The sequence below is a fragment of the Gorilla gorilla genome, chromosome 3 (genome assembly GCF_029281585.2).
Source record: "Gorilla gorilla gorilla isolate KB3781 chromosome 3, NHGRI_mGorGor1-v2.1_pri, whole genome shotgun sequence".
In the NCBI taxonomy this organism is placed as follows: domain Eukaryota; kingdom Metazoa; phylum Chordata; class Mammalia; order Primates; family Hominidae; genus Gorilla; species Gorilla gorilla.
Window position 1 is genome coordinate 44,660,381 of NC_073227.2, and position 23,891 is coordinate 44,684,271.

At 35.8% G+C, this 23,891-nt stretch overlaps 1 long non-coding RNA gene across 1 annotated transcript in view; it reads right to left on the minus strand.

The window, feature by feature from the left end:
* Positions 1-23,433, minus strand: part of LOC115934300 (uncharacterized) — a 143,909-nt gene extending 120,476 nt beyond the window's left edge. The window contains exon 1 of the long non-coding RNA XR_004070116.3: positions 23,373-23,433. This is a non-coding gene — a long non-coding RNA (uncharacterized lncRNA). The remainder of the gene's footprint in view (positions 1-23,372) is intronic.
* Positions 23,434-23,891: the final 458 nt, after the last annotated feature.

Here is a 23,891-nt window from a genome sequence, read left to right on the forward strand (position 1 = left end):
CTGCACTGCAGCCTGGGTGACACAGTGAGACCACCGTCTCAAATAAATAAATAAATAAATAAATAAATAAATAAATAAATAAAAGAACATAAGACAATACTATGACCAATTATATGCCAACAAACTGGATAATTTAGAAGAAATCAATAAATTACTAGAAACATAAAACCTACCAAGATGAATCCTGAAGAAATAGAAAGTGTTAACAGATTTATAGCTGGTATGGAGATTGAATCCCTAATCAAAAACCTCCAAAAACAAAAAACACAGGAGCAGATGGCTTCACTGGTGAATTCTACTAAACATTTAAAGAACAAACGCCCATCATTCTCAAACTCTTCCAAAAAACTGAATAGAAGGGAAAGGTCCCAAACTCATTTTACAAGTCCAGTATTTTCCTGATACCAAAGCCAGACAAAGATAAAGAAAACAACAAGTCAATATCCCTGATGAATATAGACACAGAATCCTCAACAAAATACTAGCAAATTGAATCCAAAATTACATTAAAAGGATTATCAACCATAACTGAGTGGGATTTATTTCTATGATGCATGGATGATGGTTCAATACACAGAAGTCAGTTAATATGATACGCCACATTACCTGAAAAAGTAAAATTCTCATGATCATCTAAATAGAGGTAGAAAAATATTTGAATATTTGACAAAATTTAGTACTCTTTGATCATAAAAGCTCTCAAGATACCAGACATAGGGCCAGGTATGGTTGCTCAAGTCTGTAATCTCAGAATTTTTGGATGCCGAGGCAGGAGCATCACTTGAGCTCAGGAGTTTGAGAATAGCCTGGGCAACACAGTGAGCCCTCATCTCTACAAAAAATAAATAATAAATAAAAAATTATCTGCATACGGTGGCATGCACCTGCAGTCACAGCTCCTCTGCAGGCTGAGGCACGAAAATCACTTGAGCCTAGGAGGTCGAGGCTGCAGTGAGCCATGATTGCACCACTGCACTCCAGCCTGATTGACAGACCAAGACCGTATCTCCAAAAAAAAAAAAGAAAGAAAGAAACTTGGAGTGTAAGGAAATTACCTCAGAGCTAAACATCGTACTCAATGATGAAAAAAAAGATTTTCCTATAAAATCAGGAACAGGCAAGAATGTTTCCTTTCTCTGTTTCTATTCAATAGAGTATTGGAGGTCCTAGCCATAGAAATTTAGCAAGCAATAAAATAAAAGGCACCAAATTGGAAATGAAACAGCAAAATTGTCATTTTAAGAGGTTATGATCTTATACATAAGTAATTCTAAAGAGTCTACTTAAAAATCTATTAGAACTAATAATTGAATTTAGTGAAGTTTCAGGATAAAAGATCAACATACAACAATCAGTTGCATTTTTATACACTAAATTGAAATATCTTAAAAGGAAATTTTTGTACAATTTCATGTACAATAGCACTAAGAAGAATAAAATAACTAGGAATAAAATGTAACTAAGAAGGTGAAAAACTTGAATACTAAAAATTACAAAACATTTATGTTAGACAAGACACAAACAAATGGAAAGCTATCCCATTCATGGACTGGAAGACTTAATATTATTAAAATGTCCACACTACTGGAAGTAATCTACAGATTCAATGTAATCCCTAGCAAAATTTGAATGGCATTTTTCACAGAAATAGATAAAATTCTAAAATTTTTATATGATAAGAAAACACATGAATAGTTAGGCCAATCTTGAGAAAGAAGATAAAAACTGGAAGCATCAAACATTCTGAATTCAAAATGTGTTACGAAGTCACAGTAATTAAAACAGTATAGTACTGACATCAAGACAGATATATAGACCAATGGAACTCAATAGAGAGTCCAGAAATAAACCCAAGCATGTATGGTCAACCGATCTTCCATAAAGGTTCCAAGAATAGAAAATGAGAAAAGCACAGTCTCTTTGACAAATGATGGTGGAAAAACTGGATATCCACATGCAAAAAAAAAAGAGAAAGAAACTAGACCTTTTTATTACACCATATACAAAAATCAACTGAAAATGGAACAAAGGTTTAAACCCAAGACAAGAAACTACAAAACTCCTAGAGGAAACCCCAGGGAAAAACCTTTACATCAGTGGTCTTGAAAATGATTTCATGGATATGCCACCAAGACCACAGGCAACAAAAACAAAAATAAGCAACAGGGACCACATCAAACTAAAAAGCTTCTATATGTCAAAAGAAACAATAGAATGAAAAAACAAGTAAAGAATGGGAGGAAATATCAGACAACTATATAACTGATAAAGGTTGAGTTTCCAAAATATGTACAGGAACTCCTATAACTCCATAGTAAACAAAACAAAAACCCTAATAACCCAATTTAAAAATGGCTTAAAGAGTGGAAAAGATATTTCTCTAGAGAATACATGCAAATGGCCAAAAGGTACATAAAAGGTGCTCAACATCACTAATTATCACAAAAATGCAAATCAAAACCACAATGATATATTACCTCTCACCTACCAGAATGGTTATTATATATATATTTGATATATATGATATATATATATCATATATATATATCATATATATTTGATATATGATATATATGATATATATATGATATATATATATAAATCAAAAACAGAAACAATACCAAAGGCAACAAATGATGGTGATTTCCAGGTTCAGTTCAGTTTTAATACATATATATAGCAAATGCTGGTGACGATAAGGAGAAATTAGAACCCTTGACCATTACTGGTGGGAATGCAAAGTAGTGCAGCCACTATGGCAAACAGTATGACAGTTCCACACACACAAAAAAGACACCTATCATCCTACCATATGATCTGGCAATCCCACTTCTGATAATTTTTCCAAAATATTTGCAATCAGAATCTTTAAAATATATTATCAATCCTATATTCATTGCATCTTTATTAAAATAGCCAATATGTGGAAATAACTTAAATGCCCATAAACAGGAGAATGGATAAAGAAAAATGTGGGATATACATAAAATGCGATACTACTCAGCTTTAAAAACAAAAAAGGAAACTCTGCGATATGCGACAACATGGATTTCAAGTGAAATAAGACAGTCACAGAAAGACAAATGTTGCATGATTCCCCTTATGTGAAGTATCTATAATAGTCAAATTCAGAATCAAAAAGTGGAATGATGGTTACCAGGGGCTAGGGAGAGGTTAAATGGGGAGTTACTACTGATCAACTGGCATAAATTTCAGTCAAGCTAGATGAGTAAGCTCTGAGATCTGCTGTACAGCATTGTACCTATAGTCAACAAAAATGAATTGTACACTTAAAGATTCCTTAAGGCTGGGCATGGTGGCTCACTCCTGTAATCCCAGCACTTTGGGAGGCTGAGGCGGGCAGATCACGAGGTCAGGTGATCGAGACCAGCCTGGCCAATATGGTCAAATCCCATCTCTATTAAAAATACAAAAATTAGCCAGGCGTGGTGGCACACACCTGTAGTCCCAGCTACTCGGGAGGCTGAGGCAGAAGAATCGCTGCCACCCAGGAGGCAGAGGTTGCAGTGAGCCAAGATTGCACCGCTGCACTCCAGCCTGGGTGACAGAGCAAGACTCCATCTCAAAAAAAAAGAAGAAAAAAATTATTAAGAAGGTAGATCTCATGTTAAATGTTTTTATCACAAGAAAGTAAAATAGAATTACATTAAATTTTTTAAAAAGACAAAAAGGAAACTAGGTCCTTCCCTAAAGGAACTCACACTGCAGGGTAAAGAAAGGACAGAGAACTGTACAAGTACGCTACTACAAAGAGATGATTACCGTAATAAAGGTATGGTTAAAGTGCTATTAAGAAGGACAAAGCTAACAATTTATAATAGAGAACGGTGAGATGAGAAGTCAAATAATTTTTAAGAATTCTTGCGAAGTTTTTTATATATAATTCACTGCCTGTAATTAAATGGATGTCTTTCTATATATTCAGAGCTGTTAAAAGCATGTGTCTGTTTTCTATCAATTAGATTTTTTGTTTCCCAGGAAATATGAAATGCAATAACATCATAGAAATTTAGAGACAGGAGTGACCTTAAGAAAGAGTTCAGCACCGAATTACAGTTGATTTAAAAATAGAACAAAACTGTTTCCAGATAGTTTGGGATATGTTCAATTTGGGGACACAAATTTGGTTGTTAGGAGAATAATGCTATCACCCCTGTCTCTTGCTTCAACTTCCAATCCAAGATTTTGTCTAGAGCATGAATCTTTTTATTCTTATTTTGTTCTGTGCCTGTTATTGTTTCTGTGTTTTGTTTGTCTATTTTTTATTCAGTGCATAGCAAAATCCTAAACTTCAGAAGATATAAAGATGCCTGTAACATAATGAATAGACTTCTTTTGGCCTCTAGAAAAAATTCAGAACAGTACCACAGCACTTTATTAAAGATGTGCGGTTGTTCTGAAACAGTCAATTTGGCTCTGAAAATCATACTTCATGCCTTAAGAGAAATTTATGCACTGCCAAATCTTGTGTAAATCTCATTTCACAAACCGTGTTTGAGGAATACTGAAATCGATGCTATTCACACAGACAATATTAGCAAATGTATTTTTTCTATGCAAAATATATGCTTGTCATTTTTATTATCTACTAGTATGCGTATGCTTATTACTGATGTAAAAGATTTATTTAAATATTTCCCTACGGCCTTCAGCTCTTCTGAGGCCATGTAACAAAATTATCTTGTATTTCATTAATTTTTTCTCTATCTTGCTATTATGTTGGTAGTTCTATTACTATTGATTTTGGTAATCATCCCAAAATGTCAGTTAGGCTTAGCTTTAAAAAGAAAAAAGAAGAGATTGACAGAGTCAATGAATCTTCCCAAAGTTTCTTTTGTTTATAAATGTCTATTTTATAAAGAAAAAGCTTTTAAATTCATTAGGTGTGCTTTGTGGAAGATGTTATCCTAAAACTGTATTATTAAGCTGTATTCTAACAGGCCTTTTTGTTTGAGCTACTCAGTTGATTTCTTAGCTTCAGTAAGTAAATATGATCCTACCTACCAAGTCTTACAAACAAATTTTTAATATTCACAAAAGATACATTATCTTAATTGCCCTTCTTTAGTCAAATGGCTGCACATTTAACGTAGGCTTGAGAAGCAGTCACTTTTCTGTATCTTTAAATGAAAAAGAGCTATTTATTGCTATGTTGAAATTATTGCTTGGCTCAATATTCCATTTTTACACTTCAGAAATAAGAAATCTCACTTACTGTTAAAGAAACTGTTCCTTACATGTTATCATTTGAAAGTCAACAAGAAATTGTATTTATTGATTGTGAACATTGAACTCAAAGTACATCTCAAGAAAATTTACATAATAAGTATAAATACTATATATGATCTTAGAAAACATTATTTGCACATTGATTTCATAGTACTGCTGGAATCATGGAGAGATTTTAAAACCATTATTCTGAATTGAATCTGCTTCTAAGAATTGTTTTGAGTACATCATTCTATCTTTATAACTTGTCCTTTAGTAATTATGCTTGTATAATATTTGTATCCTTACAGATGTTTATATTTTAAAATTCTCATACCAACATTATTTCAATATTACTCTTTCATAATGTATTAAAAAGCCTTATAAATATTTCATTATATATTTTTATTTCAAATTGCTATAAACTCTATCAGGACATTTTGGTTGAAACAATCTAAGTTCCATACAACTATATCTAGTGTAAGTGAAAATGAAATTTGGAGGCTTATAAAACTGAAAGCTCCAGGGTAGATTTGACTTAAGACATATTGGTATTCAAGAATTGAAAACATCATCAGGCCTCTCTCTTCATCCCTGGGTAGTCTTTGGTTTTAGGAATGCTTTTCTATCTTGTTGGCAAATATGATCCCTGGAAGCATTAGAATTACTAATATTTCCAGAGGTAAGAGTTGTATTTTACTCATGAACCCAGAAAAATAACTCCCAGAGATGGCTTTTATTGGCTCAACTGGAGTCACCAACCCATTCTTGAATCACTAACTGGGGCGAGGGTATGAACTACTCTAGTGAACTGGCCTGCACTGAAGCCAGAAGTCAGCCTCATTGAAGCCACTATAACAGATGGCAGATACAGGCATGACTTCTCAATATAAAAAAGTATAGAGTCTGCAAACTTATTAATTCACATAGCTTTATATAGCTACAAATAACACTCATACTTTCATCTATATTTCCATTTTTAGAGATATGAAAAATAATATGCTAGTCTCAAGATATTCAGTAAGTCCATAGGCATACCTAACATGGAATATATTATGACATTTAATCACCCTTATTGAAAATCTGGGTTTTTACCAGGTTCTCTGAATCCTGTCAAAATACCTGAATTTCAGAGCTAACATTTAAGAACTAACAGTAAAAAAACAGGAGTATAGAAGGAAACAGTCATATGAACTTTGCGACCTAGACAGTTGCTTGCTTAATTTTTTAGTCACAGTTATACTGTCAGAACCTGAATACTTGAGTTAGGAGATGAAACGCATACAATGAATGAGAGTAATTGAGGATCAATTTCCAAGTTTTGACTAATGATTGAAGTTCAGTGTGCAGTCAACTGCAAGTCATCTATCACTCAGTATCATAACAAACTTAATACATCCGTTTTACTCTCTCAAGGCAATACTGAGAACAACTAACAGAATTTCAGCAGCTATATCAGTTGATCAAATAACACACTCTACTTCCACGGAATACAACAAAGAAAAGAGGTCCATTTATTAAATAATTACATATTGAGTGACTGCTATGTGTCTGGTACTAGGAATATATCAGTCGATAAAACAAACAAATATCTCCACCCCTATACACCTGATGTTCTATTAGACCAAGGTATATTGATCCTATTTTTAACTTTCCTCTTCACTAAGAGGGAATTTGATTTTTTTATCTATTATTACATATTGGGTATCTTGGCTTGTTAAATTGATTAGTATTGAGTGAAGTACTGTTTGAGGTATGATCATGGCATGATGCAGACTAATTTGAAGAGGCCATGACTTTAGCTATGCTGTCACACAGAAAGCCCAAACTTACAAGAGTAACTTTTATGCTGTCCCATTCCACCTCCACCCTGTTTGTCAGGCTTGGCATATTTTTGTAAATAACAATTCTGTAAAAATCATAGTTAGCTGGACAAGTGTTGAATTTTTCCCTTTGGTTGGGGGGGAGAAACTTTTTTGTTTATATGTAGGATATTTAAAATTCATTAAAGGGGGACATTTTAATAATCTACATACAAAAGGAAGAGCAAAAGAGAATGTATATTGGGGTTGGTTGAGAGTCAGTATGGGAGTGTGCTGTACGGCTCAGCAGAGAATGGTGGTGAACATCTTCACAATGTCCTTCTGGGAAGCACTCTTCTCCACTTAGCAATATGATTCCTTCAAGGCGGTTGGAGGCTGAAAGGTTGAGGGTCGTGATCAACTCAGTATTAACACTGGAGGCTGTATGAGTACACAGCAAACTCTTCTCATAAATGCAGAATGTTGGCAAACTGACAAACTGCATCTGCCACCCAGAAGGAATGCTGAGGGCAGTCACAACCCAGGCACAAGTGTTTCTTGTTATTAGGCACATCTGAAGCCTGTTAGCAATAATGTGAACTGTGATCGATTAAGCAGCTGACCAATTGTTACCTCCTCCACCCTGCTCTTTCTACCCAATAAATAGGAAGGGCTGTGGAAGCTCAGGGGCTGCCTTTGCTCACTAGAAGCAGGGAGCTCTCTTCTTCCCCTGGCCCGTTCCTTTGAAACAGTTTCTTTTGTCTTAAGTTTTCATTTCTACATTCATTCCCCTTTGTTCAGTCTCGTAATGGTGGTCTCAAGCAGTAACAGTAGTAACTGCTGTAATGACGGTCTCAAATAGTAGCAGTGGCAGTCTGCCACACAAGGCTGCCATGTTGTTATGTGAATTAGTCCTTTTCCATGCTGCTGATAAAGACAAACCCGAGAAGGGCAATTTACAAAAGAAAGAAGTTTGATGGGCTTAGAGTTCCATGTGGCTGAGGAAGCCTCAAAATCATGGCAGAAGGCAAGGAAGTGCAAATCATGTCTTTCATGGATGGTAGCAGGCCAAGAGAGAGCTTGTGCAGGAAAACTCCCCTGTATAAAACCATCAGATCTCTGCCTGGTGCGGTGACCCATGCCTGTAATCCCAGCACTTTGGGAGGCCAAGGCAGGCAGATCACGAGGTCAGGAGATCGAGACCATCATGGCTAACATGGTGAAACCCCATCTCTACTAAAAATTCAAAAAAATTAGCCGGTTGTGGTGGCGGGCGATGGTAGTCCCAGCTACTCAGGAGGCTGAGGCAGGAGAATGGTGTGAACCCAGGAGGTGGAGCTTGCAGTGAGCCAAAATCATGCCACTGCACACCAGCCTGGGTGACAGAGCAAGACTCCGTCTCAAAAAAAACACACACACACACACACACACACACACACATCAGATCTCATGAGACTCATTCACTATCATGAGAATAGCATGGGAAAGACCTGACCCCATGATTCAATTACCTCCCACCAGATCCCTCCCACAACACATAGGAATTCAAGATTTGGGTGGGGACACAGCCAAACCATACCATTACGTGACCCCCAACTCTGGCAGCAGATATTTTGCCTCAGAAATGGCTGCATGATCCAAAGTAGGAAGATGGTTCTTTTCATGGGATTTTAAATTTTGGACTAAAATAATCAATTTTTTTTCTATGACTTAAGATATAACATTTAGGATGTGTTTGTTTCCTATCTTCAGCCATGTAGAGAGAGGCAGCCTGAGAGAAGAATAACGCCACAACAAAGAGAAGCAGTGATAAGAGGAAGCAGCTTCTAATGGCGCCCATGCCCTTCTTTACAAGTATTTCTGATAAATTTTTCCTGTTGCTGAGGATGGTTCAAGTAGATTTTTTTGTCACTGACAAACACAGCGCATTAACTAATGCACAATTAAATGTTATTAAGTGTCATTAAATGTCCTCATACTTTGTCCTTATAATTTTTAGTTTCTTTTTTTCTCTGTCAATTTCAACTCTTGATTTCTTTAGCTACTTCCTTCTTAGTTGGGAAGCCAATTAAACAAATCCGTTATAATCACCTCTAAACTAAGGTCAGATGCACTTTGTGATAGTGTGGACTGTTCCTTTTTAATTAGAATGCCTGAGCATTAGTGAGTGGATCTTGTGACATCTATTTTAACAGCTTAGGGTCTTTTTGTTTTCTTTTACAAGCCAAACTTTATTAAGTGAGATATGTTAGGGTGATCCACTGTCCAGAGGGTTCCCAGGATGCAGGACTTTCAGTAACAAAACCAAAAAAAGTTCTGGTTTAATGGGACAAGATGGCCACACTAATGCTGGAATTGGCTTCTTGAAAATGTGAGGCATCATTTTGTACTTAAGTGCTTAGGCTCTGGAGCTAGCTCCTCTGGGTGAAAATCCTGGCTCTGTTGTTTAATGCACCATCTTGGTAAAATTCTTTACCTGTTTGTATGTCAGTTTTCTCCATCTGTAAAATGGGCGTAATAATGATGTTTGCCTCTTAGGTATATTTTGAGCATTAAGTTAGTTAATATATATAGTCCTGAATATAACGCCTTACAGTAAACACATTAATTTTAGTTGCTATTGCTATTCTTATTATTGAGTTTTTAGTTGCTACAGCCAAATAGATGGCAATGAATTTAGAGTAAATTTGAGTACTGGACTTCCCACAAAGTTTAAGTAGAGCATATATCCTAAAATGCTCTGAACTATTACTATTATCCAGATATTAGTTCTTCCATTAGATTTGCATATCGTTTTTTTTCTGTTTTCCCCAATCTTCACGTTATCATTAAGCATTATTCTGCATTTGATTTGTAAAATGAAGCTATGCATTTGCCCTATAACTTTTCCCACTCTTTCCTTTCCCTATGTCCAGGCATAAAGAAACAGGAAAAGGAGTAAGAAAAGTAGGAGGAGAAAGAAACAATCACCTTGTCATACAATGTCACAGTGGTCATATCCTAGTCAGAATAAAATTTGGTATTTGCTCTATATCTACATCCAATGAAGTTTTCACTCAATCTATATCCAATGGCTTTCTTTTTATTTATTCTTTCCTAAAACGAATTCTTTTAGAAGACCATTTTATAGAATATAGCAGTTTTTAAAAAATCAATAAAACATGACAGAGTATATTTTTAAGTGCAGTACCAATTGAGATCACAAAAAATAATAATAATAATAATGGCTCTTACCTTTTATTAGGGGACTTAATTCAGGAAAAGTATACTGGATCAAATGTTTCACATATGTCACAACTCATTTTTGGCCTTACAACACTTTTCAAGGTAAGTAAGCACCCTTTTTATTTCATTTACATAAAGGATAGAACTGTGGGATAAGTTGCAGCTCAGAGAAAATAAGCAGTTTCTCAAGTAATATAAAGAGTATTAGTATGTGTTTGTGTTTTATTTTGCTCAGACAAAATTAATAATTTTCTTATTCTTTTATTTCTGGTCATGTTCTAGTTCATGTCATGTTCTAGTTCCATCATTCATCTAATCTTCCAGAGTTGCTGTAACTATACTTGCCTTAGGACTAGATGAGATGGATAATTTTGTACATTTTTGTACTCACCTAGATTTGAGTACCATTTCTTTTAGTCTGAGCAGGGAGTTTTCTAAGAATCTGCCAGCCAGTATACCCCAGTAGTTCAGCTTATCTGTCTTACCATGGATTCTGTTCTGAAATTGTATTTTGGATCTAGTTAACTGACCCAATACTCTGTGACCTCAAACCTAAGTCCTTGATGCATACTCTGGTTTATCTTTGACTAAGTCTAACATTTTATTGAAACATAGCCACATTAATTCATTGGCATGTCAACTATCACTGTTTTCATGCTATAATAGCAAAGTTGAGTACAGTACTTGCAAAAGAGACCATATGACCTGCAAAGTCTAAATTATTTACTATCTAGATCTTAACATAAAAAGTTTGCCAACCCGTAGACTAGTCTTTCAACTCCAGACTCATTGGGTACCTCTAATGGGGTTTTCCATTCACTATGTCTATACCTACTGTTTTTTGCCTATAGTTGAGAAACCTGCCTGCTGGACCACCTCGTTAAATCTCTTAGTTAAACCTCTTATAATTGACTCATGTCTGTGTATACTCCATGTCCTGCTTACACTGAATCTGGGCCATTGAAAAGCCTTAAGTATGACATATTTTAATGAAGCAACTCTGTTTTATCTTTATCAGTCCATTTGTTCTAATTAGCTCAACAGGAAGGTGAGTTGAAATGCACTGGCACCCTACAGATAGGACAATGACAACACAGGTAAGGGGTTGGGGTCATCAATTCTTTTTCTTTTCCCAACCACAAGTACCATTTCTAACATACATAATGTTCATACTGTTTTTATTTCCTTGTTTTGAAATGACATTTAGGGCAGAAAAAGTACAGAGAATCTTTTGAGGGGAGGCATGTTCTGACCTTTACTTTATATAAAAGGGAATAAGAGCAGAATTATGAAAAAGACTTCAATATCCACATCCTTTCACAGGAGGATAGGAGTTCACCAAGCAGGGAAGCGATTAGAAGATAATCGCTATATCAAATTAGAGCATTTTCAAAATCATAGCTACAGCTATAGAACTCCCACTGAAAATAAGCTAAAATTAAAAACTCTCAGGTCTATAACTGTGGCTCCCCATTGGTGGAATATACTTTGGAGTACAGTTTGCATGACTGTTCTTTAAGGCAAGAAATTTTCCCTCCTCTGTTAATCCTAACTGGGCTAGGCTGTCGCTGATTAAGACAACTCTCTAAGATTTGGAGCCAAGCGATGAACTGTGCAACCCAAACCTGGTGCTCATGGCTAGAAAGTATCAGGGACATGGATGTTTCCAGAATAAGCACCAGAAGCCCCAAATTCTTCAATAAAGTCTCTGCTCCTGTGACTTTCTTATATAAAATAACTGCTGACACAGATTATAGGAAGAACAGGTTCCCACTTGAACTTAGGGAGCTTTCTATTTACTGCAAATTGAGAAAACAGGGGAAGCAGGTGCTTTATAATAAAGGATTTGTATTCCACTGCCATTGTTACCAGGGAGAGAGCAAACCACATTTTATTTCTGGTTTCATACAGAATGCTCCTTGAAAAACGTAAGCCTAGGAAGCAGCACCTGTTGTACATAGGTGATTTCCCCCACTGATAGATTCAAACTGCTGGCCTGACTTTCTGATTACCTAAAGCTGTTTCTCGTACATCTGTCGTAACTTATAACAAGACATTTAAAAGGATGTCTGACAACCAATGTGAAAAGCTATTTAGTCCTCAGTCTAGCTTTTCAAATGGTAGTACATTGATCAGTTAGGCAGTTTAATGAATCTGCCATCTTGTATCTGCAGTTATTCTCTAAATTAAGTCATATTCCATATAAAAACCTTACTGTTATTCAAGGCACTTCCCAGCTCCAGCTGTAAGACTGGATTAAATCAATATGTTCCTATGAGAAACAGCTTCTTGGGGAAGGCAATGTTAAAGTGCACAAGGTAACAACAAAAGAAAAATACAGGATTTCATTTTACTAATGAAGTTCCAAGGTGTGTTTTCATACACTTATAGTAATTTCTCTTTTCACAGGCTCTTCCTTTGGAGTCACTGCCCCAAAATAATGTGTATAATCTCACTCACTGAAAACGAGAAGGTAGGTCGCAGGAGTCATCTTAGCTAATGTCAGCATATCTTACACATGGCCTGGGATAGTTGGATGACTGAGCAAGCTGGCCTCTTTTATTCAATGATATAGATATAGAATAGAGTTAGATTTTCTCTCCCCTTGTCTCTGCATTTACATTATGGACTCTAAGTGGCATTCGAATCCTGTCACGATTATAGGTAAATTAGAAAATAGTGTAGACTTTATTTTTATGACAAACCAATCTATGTTCAATTCTAGGATCTCCTATTTACTATGTGCATAAACTAAACCAAATCACTTAACTCTTTTGTAAAATAGGTCACTATTTTCCTGTTTGTTTTACAATGTTATTGTGTCTTTTATTCATTTTGTATCCTCATGAGCTAGACTAAGACTTGACACATGGTAGGAACCCTAAAAAGTTTTGTGGAATGAATGAAAGTGCTATGAAACCCTGTAAAGCTCCACACTCCATGCTCTGGTATAATGATCAGACATTTTAAGCCAATGAATGTGGCTGATCACATTCAATGTATGTGACATTTTTAGCCCATGTTCTTCACCCTGGCCTATTTTTTCATCTTTTGTCATTTGATTCTATAGCTTTTCTACCAGTGACAGACAAAGTGCATTTCTTTGCCCATTGTCTTCTGGCTTAGACCTGGAATTAAAAGAAAGTGTGTGCAAACGAGTTTTCTAGGTAAGCCTAGGCCATCAGAGGCATTGCACAGTTCAGCTTGCTCTCTTGCTTTCTGCCATTACTGTGGCAGGCCAGGTCTCACTAATGCAGGCCTCCATAACAACTGTTTCAGTACTGAGTGGTTAAATTAAATATTAAATATTAAATGCTAAAAAAAAGCCAGTGCCCTTATACAAAGGTGGAATGTAATCAAAGCCCACCAAGAGTTTTGCCTAGGCCTTTCCTGGACCTTAAAGCATGACAAAGTAATGAAAGAATTCTTAACAGGACCCATTTAGGATTAAACAAGTTCTATTGGGGGTCTGAAGAAACTCCCAATAAAAAAAAAAGTTTACTGGAGATCTGATGGCACTCCCCAAACCTCTGTGATTTAGCAGCAGACAAGATAAGGGTAATCACCCCAGCACCTGGACTCATTTAGATTAAGTAAATTTAATGAGGCTCCAGAGGAAGGTCTTCAGGACTCAGACCTTAGTTACAGATTAAAATAACTTAATCATTTATGTCTTTAGATGAATGTACACTTACGTGTAGACACACAGCTAAGAAGGTATATAAGCTCTGGAAAACTTTGTAATTTTGAGTTGGCCTGACAATAATTTCCAGGCTTTCTCCCTGTAGCTGATTACAGAAATAAAACTCTTTTCCTTCCCAGTTCATCTGCATCTTGTTATTAGGCCATGAGAAATAGCAGCCCGACCCTCAGTTTGGTATGAGAACATAGCCCAGCTAACTTATTGATCCAAGGCGGATGAGAGACATGTGGAACATTTTCAAGCTGAACCTACAGGTTATAGCCTCCTAGCCAAGCCCAGACTGCATTAGCTGAACCCCTACTGAATTGCAAAAGCATGAGAAAAATACTTATTATTTTGGGTCCCTGAGATTTTGTAGTTATTTTTAAGGCAGTAACAGCTAACTAATATACCATGCAATGTAAATCCTCACTGATTAAGTACCTTGTAATGATACATTCTTAGAGAGGGAAAAGTGAAAAAGGCAAACATGGAATAGATATAGCCCAACTCTCAAGAGTTTAAAAGTTATTCTGTCTCCACCAAATACTGTAAGAATTAATAGACAAATTCAGTAAAGTTACAGAATTCAAAATCAATATACAAAATGAGTTGTGTTTATAATACACTAACAACAAAGCATCCAAAAAGTTTAAGAAAACAACACCATTTACAATAACATCAAAAAGAATAAAGCACTTAGGAATAAATTTAACCAATTAGGTGAAATATCTGTACACTGAAAAGTATAAAACACTGATAAAATAAATTGAGGAAGACACAAATAAATGCACAGACATTCCATGTTCATGGATTGGAAGAGGTAATATTGTTAAAATGACCATAATACCCAAAGTAATTTACAGATTCAACAAAATCCCTATCAAAATTTCTATGGCATTTTTCACAAAAAGAAAAAAATTGTAAAAATTAATGTGGAACCACAAAGACCCAAAATAGCCAAAGCAATCTCAAGAAAGAAGAATAAAGCTGGAAGTATCATACTTCTTGATTTTTAAATATCTTGCAAAGGTATAATAATCAAAACAATATAGTTCTGGCATAAAAACAGACTATAGACCAATGAAACAAAATATAAAGCCCAGAATTAGTCACACATTTGTAGTTAACTAATTTTTGACAAAGGCACCAAGAATACACAATGGGTAAGGATAATCTCTTCAACAAATGGTGCTGGGAAAATTGGAATATCCACATACGGAGAATGAATTGAACCCTTATCTTAACCATATACAAAAATCAAATCATAATAGCTTAACACTTGAAATCACAAAACTTCTAAGATAAACCATGGAGGAAAAGCTCCTTGACACTGGTCATGACAATTAATTCATGAATATGACATGAAAACATGGACAACAGAAGCAAAATAAACACATGGGACTGTATCAAGTTAAAAAGTTTCTGCATAGCAATAGGAGAAAATATGTCCAAGTCATATAGCTGATAATAGTATGATAATAGCCAAAATATACAAGGAATTCCTATAACTCAATAGCAAAAAAATAAATAACTCTATTAAAAAATGGGTTAAGGACCTGAAAAGACATCTTGCCAAAAAATATATCTAAAAGGCTAACAGGTATAATAAAAGGCATTCCTTTAAGTAATTACTAATCATCAGGAAAATACAAATAAAAACCACAATGAGATATTGCCTTACAACTGTCAGGTTGGTTATTATCAAAAAATAAAAGATAACAAGTATTGTGAGAATGTGGAGAAAAGGAAATCCTTATACACTCTTGGTGGGAATATTAACTAGTATAGCAATTATGGAAAACAGCATGAAGGTTCTTCAAAATTTAAAAGTAGAGCTACTGTAAGATTCAGCAATCCCACTTCCGGGTATATTTCCAAAGGAAATAAAATCAGTATGTCAAGAAGATATCTGCACTCCCAAATTCATTGCTGTTTATTTACAATAAGCAAGATAGGGAAACAAGCTAACTGCCCATTGATGGATAAATGAATAAAGAAAATTTGTTATATGTACATATGCAATGGAATATTATTCGGCATTATAAATAGAAAAAAATACCGTCATTTCTGACAACACAGATGAACCTGAAATATATATACTAAGTGAAATAAGGCAGACACAGAAAGACAAATACTGTATGATATCACTTATATGTGGAAAATGAAAGAGTCAAACTCATAGAAATAGTGGAATGGTAATTACAAGAAACTGGGAGGTAGGGAAAATGTAGAGATGTTGGTCAAAGTCTATAAACTTTTATTAGTTGAATAAGTTCTGGAGATCTAATGTACAGCATGGTGACTATAGTTAATAATGTATTGCTTATTTGAAATTTTCTAAGAGAATAGATCTCGCATATTCTTGCAACATAAATTAAGAGAGGTAATTATGTGAGGTGATAGATATGTTAATCAGCCTGATCGTGCTAATCATTTTACAATATACACCTATACCAAATAAGCACATTGTATGCCCTAATATATATATATAATTTTTATTGGTCAATCAGAACTCAATAAAGCTGGAAAGAAAGAAAAGTTATTGTGGATATGACAAATACATGTCATTACAATAATACAACACAAGAAAGAGCACGAGAAATATACCATGAAATAAAAAATGGCAAAGTGGTAGTAATATAAGAGTCAGGGAAGATTCACTCATTCATTCAGCAAATACCTATAAAATGCTTATTCCTATTTTGTAATGAGTACTGAAGAAGTGGTGGTTTGCAAAACAGATTAAGTGTCTACCCTCATGGAGTTTATCATCTAGTTAATGCAAAGAGGAGATACTGTTTGATCCTGGACAAGGAAGATGAGCTTATTTTCCCCATTTGTAAAGATGGAGGAGTTACTATTTAAGCATAATAGACAATTTGTATCCAGCAGCAGCTCAGAAGTTTGATGAGATGATCTGAGATGAGAGAGGGTGAGTATCTTTTTCGAAATATATAGTTGAAGATTCAGATTCTCAGAGCTCATTAATCAAATGCCCAATTTAACTTTATTTTATGGTTACTAAGAATATAACTGAATGCCCAGAATGCCTGCAAAGATGTTCACTAAAGCTTCTAGACCTTGAAATCTTTTTTTCTGAACTTTAGTGTCATAATTCCTTACATCCTCTGCCATTTCTATTTTCTTTCTAAAGTGTTAACCTTATTTTCACAACTAAATTTTAAGCTTGTTTCATCCATTCATGTGTTCATTCAACATTCATATTTTCTGGCACCTACTACATGCCAAGCACTGGGAATATAGCAATGAACCAAACAGATAAAAATTTCTGTTCTCAAGGCGCTAAAGTACAGTAAGATAGTGAAGAAACAAAGTCAATCACAAGTACATTATATAATATGTCAAAAAGTGATACGTGTTATAGAGAAAATAAAACAGCGCATAGAAATAGGAAGCTCTGATGAAGTGTAATATTAAATAGTGTGGCCAGAAAAACCCTTATTAAAATGTTGATTATTGGCCGGGCATGGTGGCTTATGCCTGTAATCCCAGCACTTTGGGAGGCCGAGGCAGGCGGATCACGAGGTCAGGAGTTTGAGACCAGCCTGGACAACATGGAGAAACTCCATCTCTACTAAAAATTAGCCGGGTGTGTTGGCATATGCCTGTAATCCCAGCTACTCGGGAGGGTGAGGCAGGAGAATCATTTGAATCCAGGAGGTGGAGGTTGTGGTGAGCCAAGATCACACCATTGCACTCCAGCCTGGGCAACAAGAGCAAACTCTATCTCAAAAAAAAAAAAAAAAAAAAAAAAAGTTGATTATTTTCTGAAGAAAGTAAGGAAGCAGGTCATAAGGATATACGGAAGGAAAGCATACCAGGGAGAGAGAACAGCAAGTGCAAAAGTTAAGGTGGAACCATATTTAACTGCTCACAAGCAACAATAAGAACATCAGCCCTGCAGGGGGAGTGGAGAAATAATTCATGATGCCCCTGCTGTAAGAATGAATGGGGGCTAGATTCACACATGGGCACTGTGTGGATTTAAGCCATTGCTCTAAATTAAAAGTGAAACTGTTACGGGTTTTTAGGCAGTGGGGTTCATGATCTGTCATTTTAAGAGGCTCCATGTTGATAACAGACGGAAGAACTATAAGCACAGTTTGGAGACTATAATCTGGGTGGCAAATGAGGGAGGCTTAGATGTGGTTAGTAGCAGCGAAGGAGTTGAAAAAAAGTCAGTGCTGGTTATATTTTGAAGGTAGAGTCAACAGAATTTGATCATAAATTGAATATATGCTGTAAAGAATACATTCAAGACTCAGTTAAATATGTCTAGCCTGGGTAGATGGAAATACAGAGTTGCCAATTACTGAGATAGAGAAAGCTGTGGGATGAACAGCTTTCATGGAGAATATTAGAAATTTAATTTTAGACATATTATGTTTAAGATACTTATCTCCAAGTGGGGATGTAAAGTCATCAGTCAAATTTATTATTCTAGGGTCCAGGGAAGAGATCCACCCTGGAGACATAAATTTGTAAGTTGTTGGCATACTGGTAGAATTTAAGGCCATGAGACTAGATGGGATCAACACATACAGAACTGAGGTAGAAAATAGAAAACGTCTAAGGACAGAGCTCTGGAAGTTTCACATTTTAAAATCAGAGCGACTAGAAGTAACAGAAAGAGCCGTCTGTGAAGTAAAAGGAAAAAGTATAGACTGTGGTGTGTTCTGAAAGCCAAGAATCGAGCAATGATCAATTGGGTCAAATGCTGCTGATAGTTCAAGGTGAAACGGGACAGTAGCATCAAGGGAAGGTTCTGCATTTACAATAAGATGACGGCATGTTTGTGAGTTGAAGGGAGATAGTCACTAGAAAGAAAACAATAGGATGCAGGAGAGGCAATGGTTAACTACCTGCCAGAGCTATGTCTTTGAGTAGCCAAGAGGGGATGGGACCTTAAGAGTTGTTGCCTATGCCTATATTTCCTTGGCCTAGGCCAAGGCTCATTGGAGTTCAAAATACTTGTTGGCAGACCAATTTCCTCCACGGGTTTAAAAAAAAAAAAAAAAAACAGATGATAAGACTAAAAAAGAACTCTTCAGAAAATAAATTCATTATCTACTACTTTCCAGGTATATGAACAAATTTGTTCAGCTTCCTTGGGATGCAGAGGTTAAAAACATCATTGTATCTTCCCCCAATATCAGGGCACAAATTCTCCTATGGAACATAATGTAATTTTAACAAAAATGATGCATTTTTCTAACTAGTTATTCATGATACTATAAATATCTAAAGCTAATCACCATTATGTTGAGTACTGTTATACAAGTTGATGAATATTAATTACTAATTAGTATGCATCTAGATTTCAGTGTTCACATGGAACATCCACATAAAAGGATAAAACAGAAATCCATACCAGAAATGGAATTATTTTTTTATTACCTAATTTTATCAAACTCTAGCCCCACTATAATATGTCTCAAATGCAGATTTCTTCTTCGTTTTATTCTTATCTGATTGATCACATTGAAATGAAAAAGATTAATGTTACTGCATCTTAAAATGGCAATTTTGCCACGGCAAATATTCAGTAATAAATGTTTACTTCTATGGCTATTTTGGCATCTAGAAAAATGTGGGAATATTTTATTTTATTTTTTTGTAATATCTCCACATTGCTCAAATCCTTCTGGCCCACTCTAAAGGGATCTATAAAAACCTTTCACGAGAAAAAGCACTACTAAGAATCTCTACAGGTCTAGAGCACTTTATAGCTTTTAAAGTGTTTGTAAATAATATGCTCTCTGTTGATTGGATCTTTATAACTTTCCTGGGCCTCAGGAGCCAGCCAAAGAGAGTTTGAGAGCAGCTGTTAGAGTAGGAGCCAAAGATTTATCAAGAATGCCTGCTGGGGAATTATGCTTTGGAAAGTTAAGCTGAAGTCTTAGGTTGTGGGATAGTTACTGCGATTTGCTTCACCAGCAGCTGTACCAGGGAAGTGGGTGGGTTGTTAATGTAAGATGCCATAGCCAGAAGGGCTCCTGAGAAAGGGAAGCCTGGGCTGGACCCAGGGAGGTATAGGTTGTAAAGAAAAAGGCTCAGATTATCTCCCTCTACCTAAATTTTTATAAGTGGAAGACTCCTAGTGCTGCTCTTAGAAATTGCTTCGGATAAGCATAACAGGAGGTGGTTTCTTTGTCTCATAAGAGGTTCAAAGGTGCTTAACAAAGAGTTCACTATGCTGCTACTGAGTTGTAACTAACATCAAACACTATTTTGTCTCCTGCGATTTCCTCCCTGACATATGGAGATAGTTCTGTGGTATGTTTTACTAATTTTAATTTTGAAAACTTTAACAAAAAATGTTTTAAATGTTGACTCAAAACATTCAAAGAGATTCAACTTTTATTCAGTTTCATATTTTTTAAAAAGGCTGTAGTCATTTATAAAAGTAGTTAAATGATATCAGTGAATTTATTCTATAATTTTAAACTTTTTAAATGAATTTTAAAATGCCAGATTTTTTCCAAGCTGTAAAGGAAGAACCCTAGCATTTTGATTGTCCATCTTTATGTTCCTGGACAAACGTGGTCTGGCTGCTTGTTCTGAGAGGAGGCCCAATAACGAGATATAGACAGACTGGGAAGGAAGGTATTTTATTTCTGCAGTGGGTTACGGGAAGAACGTCAGAGTAACTCACCAGACCAACTTAAAGTTATACGTTTTTCTCCAGGCCTTATATACATTTTAAGCTCTATGCCTACATGTGGAAGGTCACCTACAAGTGAAGTGTTTCATTCCATCTATATCTAATCTTTAACTAGGGTCTGGGATCTGGAAAATTTTCTCTAGAGCCTTGGAAAGTTTCTTAATCTTAAGTGGGCCCTGGTATAGGTGTATGTGTAAGGATGCTTTTATTATTCTATCAGACTTTAGGGTCTGAAAAAACCCAGGTGGGGTCTAAATGGGTTTGTATTCACATTCCAGCCTTCCTACTCAGGCACCCGTTTCTCCAGTTCTTTAATGTGTAATTCACACATTAATCAGGATTATATTAATAGTAAAGGGTTTGTGGAAACTAGCAGCTCTGGCTGCTTATGGACACCTGGCCTGGCAAAATTACACATAAGGAATACTGTTTTTTTCAATGTAATATTTAGGGTGCTTATAGATTTTATTTCTCTCTCTCTTTCTGTGTGTCTGTGTGTTTCATAAATGTGACTTTAAGAATGATATTCGATCCAAATCATTAATCTATTAATTAAAAATGTGGCTATATTGTAATAGTAAATAAAGTTGGCTTAGAACTGAATTAGACTTTAGAATGATTATAGAAGTCTTAGCCTGGAACCACACAAAGAGATACTCAATAACGTGTTAGTTTTCTTCAAGCTTCATTAGGTCACAAATCTACCTTTTTCTACAAGAATTATCTGTGTGTTATAGTAACAGGTCAACTCAAGCCAAGGCAGAGGCCTCCCACCAACTGCATCTTTGCTGCATAATGTAATAATATCTATGTTCTTCCAAGCCAAATAAGTCCCCTGAATCCATTGAACTCTATTATTTGGCAAATTAAAAAACAAAAACAAACTCCTCCCACAATGCTTTTCCATTTTCTCTCTGAAAAAACAAAAGCACAAACAAGAACATGTTCAAGTTACTAAAAGCATTGCTAAATACTAGCCAATTTCCTGTGAAAATCTTCCCAAAGAAAGCCCAGGAAATTGCAATCACTTAAACACTTAGAGACTACAACATCTTGTTTGTGACTAAAATGTGTTTATATTTCTGTCTGTCATCTTTTTAGCTATTTTAATTCAGGGAATGCTCTGTTTTATCTTAAAGAAACTAATTTGGGGCCAAGTTCCTTCTATTACATAGTTTTTTTTACTCCCTACAGTAGTACATATTCTCCCTAAAATGACTATTTAATAAATAATCTTACTTAAATGACACTACCTAGTGTTTCCCAAAGTTATCTGAAGGTAAGAATCACCCGGAGTGTTCCTTAAGATGCAAATTCCTGAGCCCTCAACCCAATGCATTGAATCAGAATTTCCAAGGAAGAAAGCTTTCCAAATGTTTCTTCTCATTAGGAAAGTTTAGGAAACTCTAATTCATCATGGAAAACAGACCTAATCTGCTTTCAGCAACCCAAAAGGGCTGGATAAAGTTACAGAAAAAATAAATAAAATGTCTATTGACCCCCATTATTTTGCAAATTAAAAAAAAACTACCCCCACAATGCAAAAAATGAAAGTTTTCTTTCCAAACTTCAGAGGAAACCCTTCAGAGGAAGTTTGAAAAGAAAAAAGTGAGAAAGAATATGTGATCCAATAAGTTTGTGTGTGCTGGGGATATGGTGGGAAGTTGAGATTGCTACTGCTTGGTGAACTTTATTTTCTCTGTGAAAAAGGAATATGCAGCCATCTGACTGAGGGAATGACAGGGAGCCATCAGGGGCTCAAGGAATATGGTGAAGGTTGGACATAGCTGAGGGGAATGGGAGAGGGGACAGGTAAGAAACATAGAGAAGAGTGCAGAGTGACAGTTGAGTAATCTTCTGACAAAGCAATCCAAGAACCTGTACATATTATGATGGATTTATGTTTATATAGTGGCCATGATGGCTCCAGAAAACTAAACAGTATGGCACATTCCCTAATGAGAGCTAACAGGTATGGCAGGCAGCTTCCAAGATGGCCTCCAGTGATTCTTGCTACCTGGCAATTCTCTCCCCTTGTTTGTGGATTGGACTTATTAATTCACTTCTAATGAATATAATATGTCAGACGTAATGGAATATCACTTCCAAGATTAGATTATAAAAAGACTATAGCTTCCGATTTGGGTCTTTCTGTGACTGTCTTTTAGATTGTTCATTCTGGGGGAAGCCAGCTGCCAGGGAACCCTGTGGAGAGGCCACATGAGCGAGCTTAGCATTGGAATTTTTGAATCCCGGCAACAACTTTGTAGCCATAAAAGTGCATTTTCCAACTCCAATTGAGTCTTCAGGTGACAGCATTTCTAATTAACAGCTTGACTGAAACCACACTACAGATGTTGAGCCAGTAATGGCAACGAGCTAAGTTACAACTGGCCTTCCACCCCACAGAAATCATGAGATCATAAATGTGTGTTGCTGTAAATCACTAAATTCTGAAGTAAGTTGCTATATCACAGTAAATAACTCATACAATATGTATGTAAGGACAGACTGAGGAAAACAAAAGAAATGACAAGACATTAAGCCTTAAATATATTGAATATTGTTTGTAATTGTAATTCTATTTCTTTACTTTTAAAAAACATTTTCAGCCGGGCGCGGTGGCTCATGCCTGTAATCCCAGCACTTTGGGAAGCCGAGGCGGGCGGATCACAAGGTCAGGAGAGAGAGACCATCCTAGCTAACACGGTGAAGCCCCATCTCTACTAAAAATACAAAAAATTACCTGGGCGTGATGGCGGGCGCCTGTAATCCCAGCTGCTCCGGAGGCTGAGGCAGGAGAATGGCGTGAACCCGCGGGGGCGGAGCTTGCAGTGAGCCGAGATCGCGCCTCTGCACTCCAGCCTGGGCGACACAGCGAGACTCCGTCTCAAAAATAAAGCTAAAATATATAAAAAAAATTTTTTTCATGGTTAAGTGATAATATTTTTGTATTGCTCATTAAATGCACAATTAAATTTCTTATTTATAAGGCATGTATTGTTATCTTTTTTTTTCTTCAGGTGAAAAAAATTTGGCCTGTTATGCCTTCTATACTCTCCTGTTAAAGCACTGATGAAAACAAACTGCCAGAAATAAAAGTAAGGTATTGATAAGCTCTAAATCTTTAATTCTTTATTCATAGCAATAATACTAAGACAATTACCCCTTAGTAAGGACAATTATAAAAATGTATTTCTTCAGGATACACATTTATCAATTCAAAACATTCAGATTGTCTTGAAACTCCAAGTATCTAAAACAG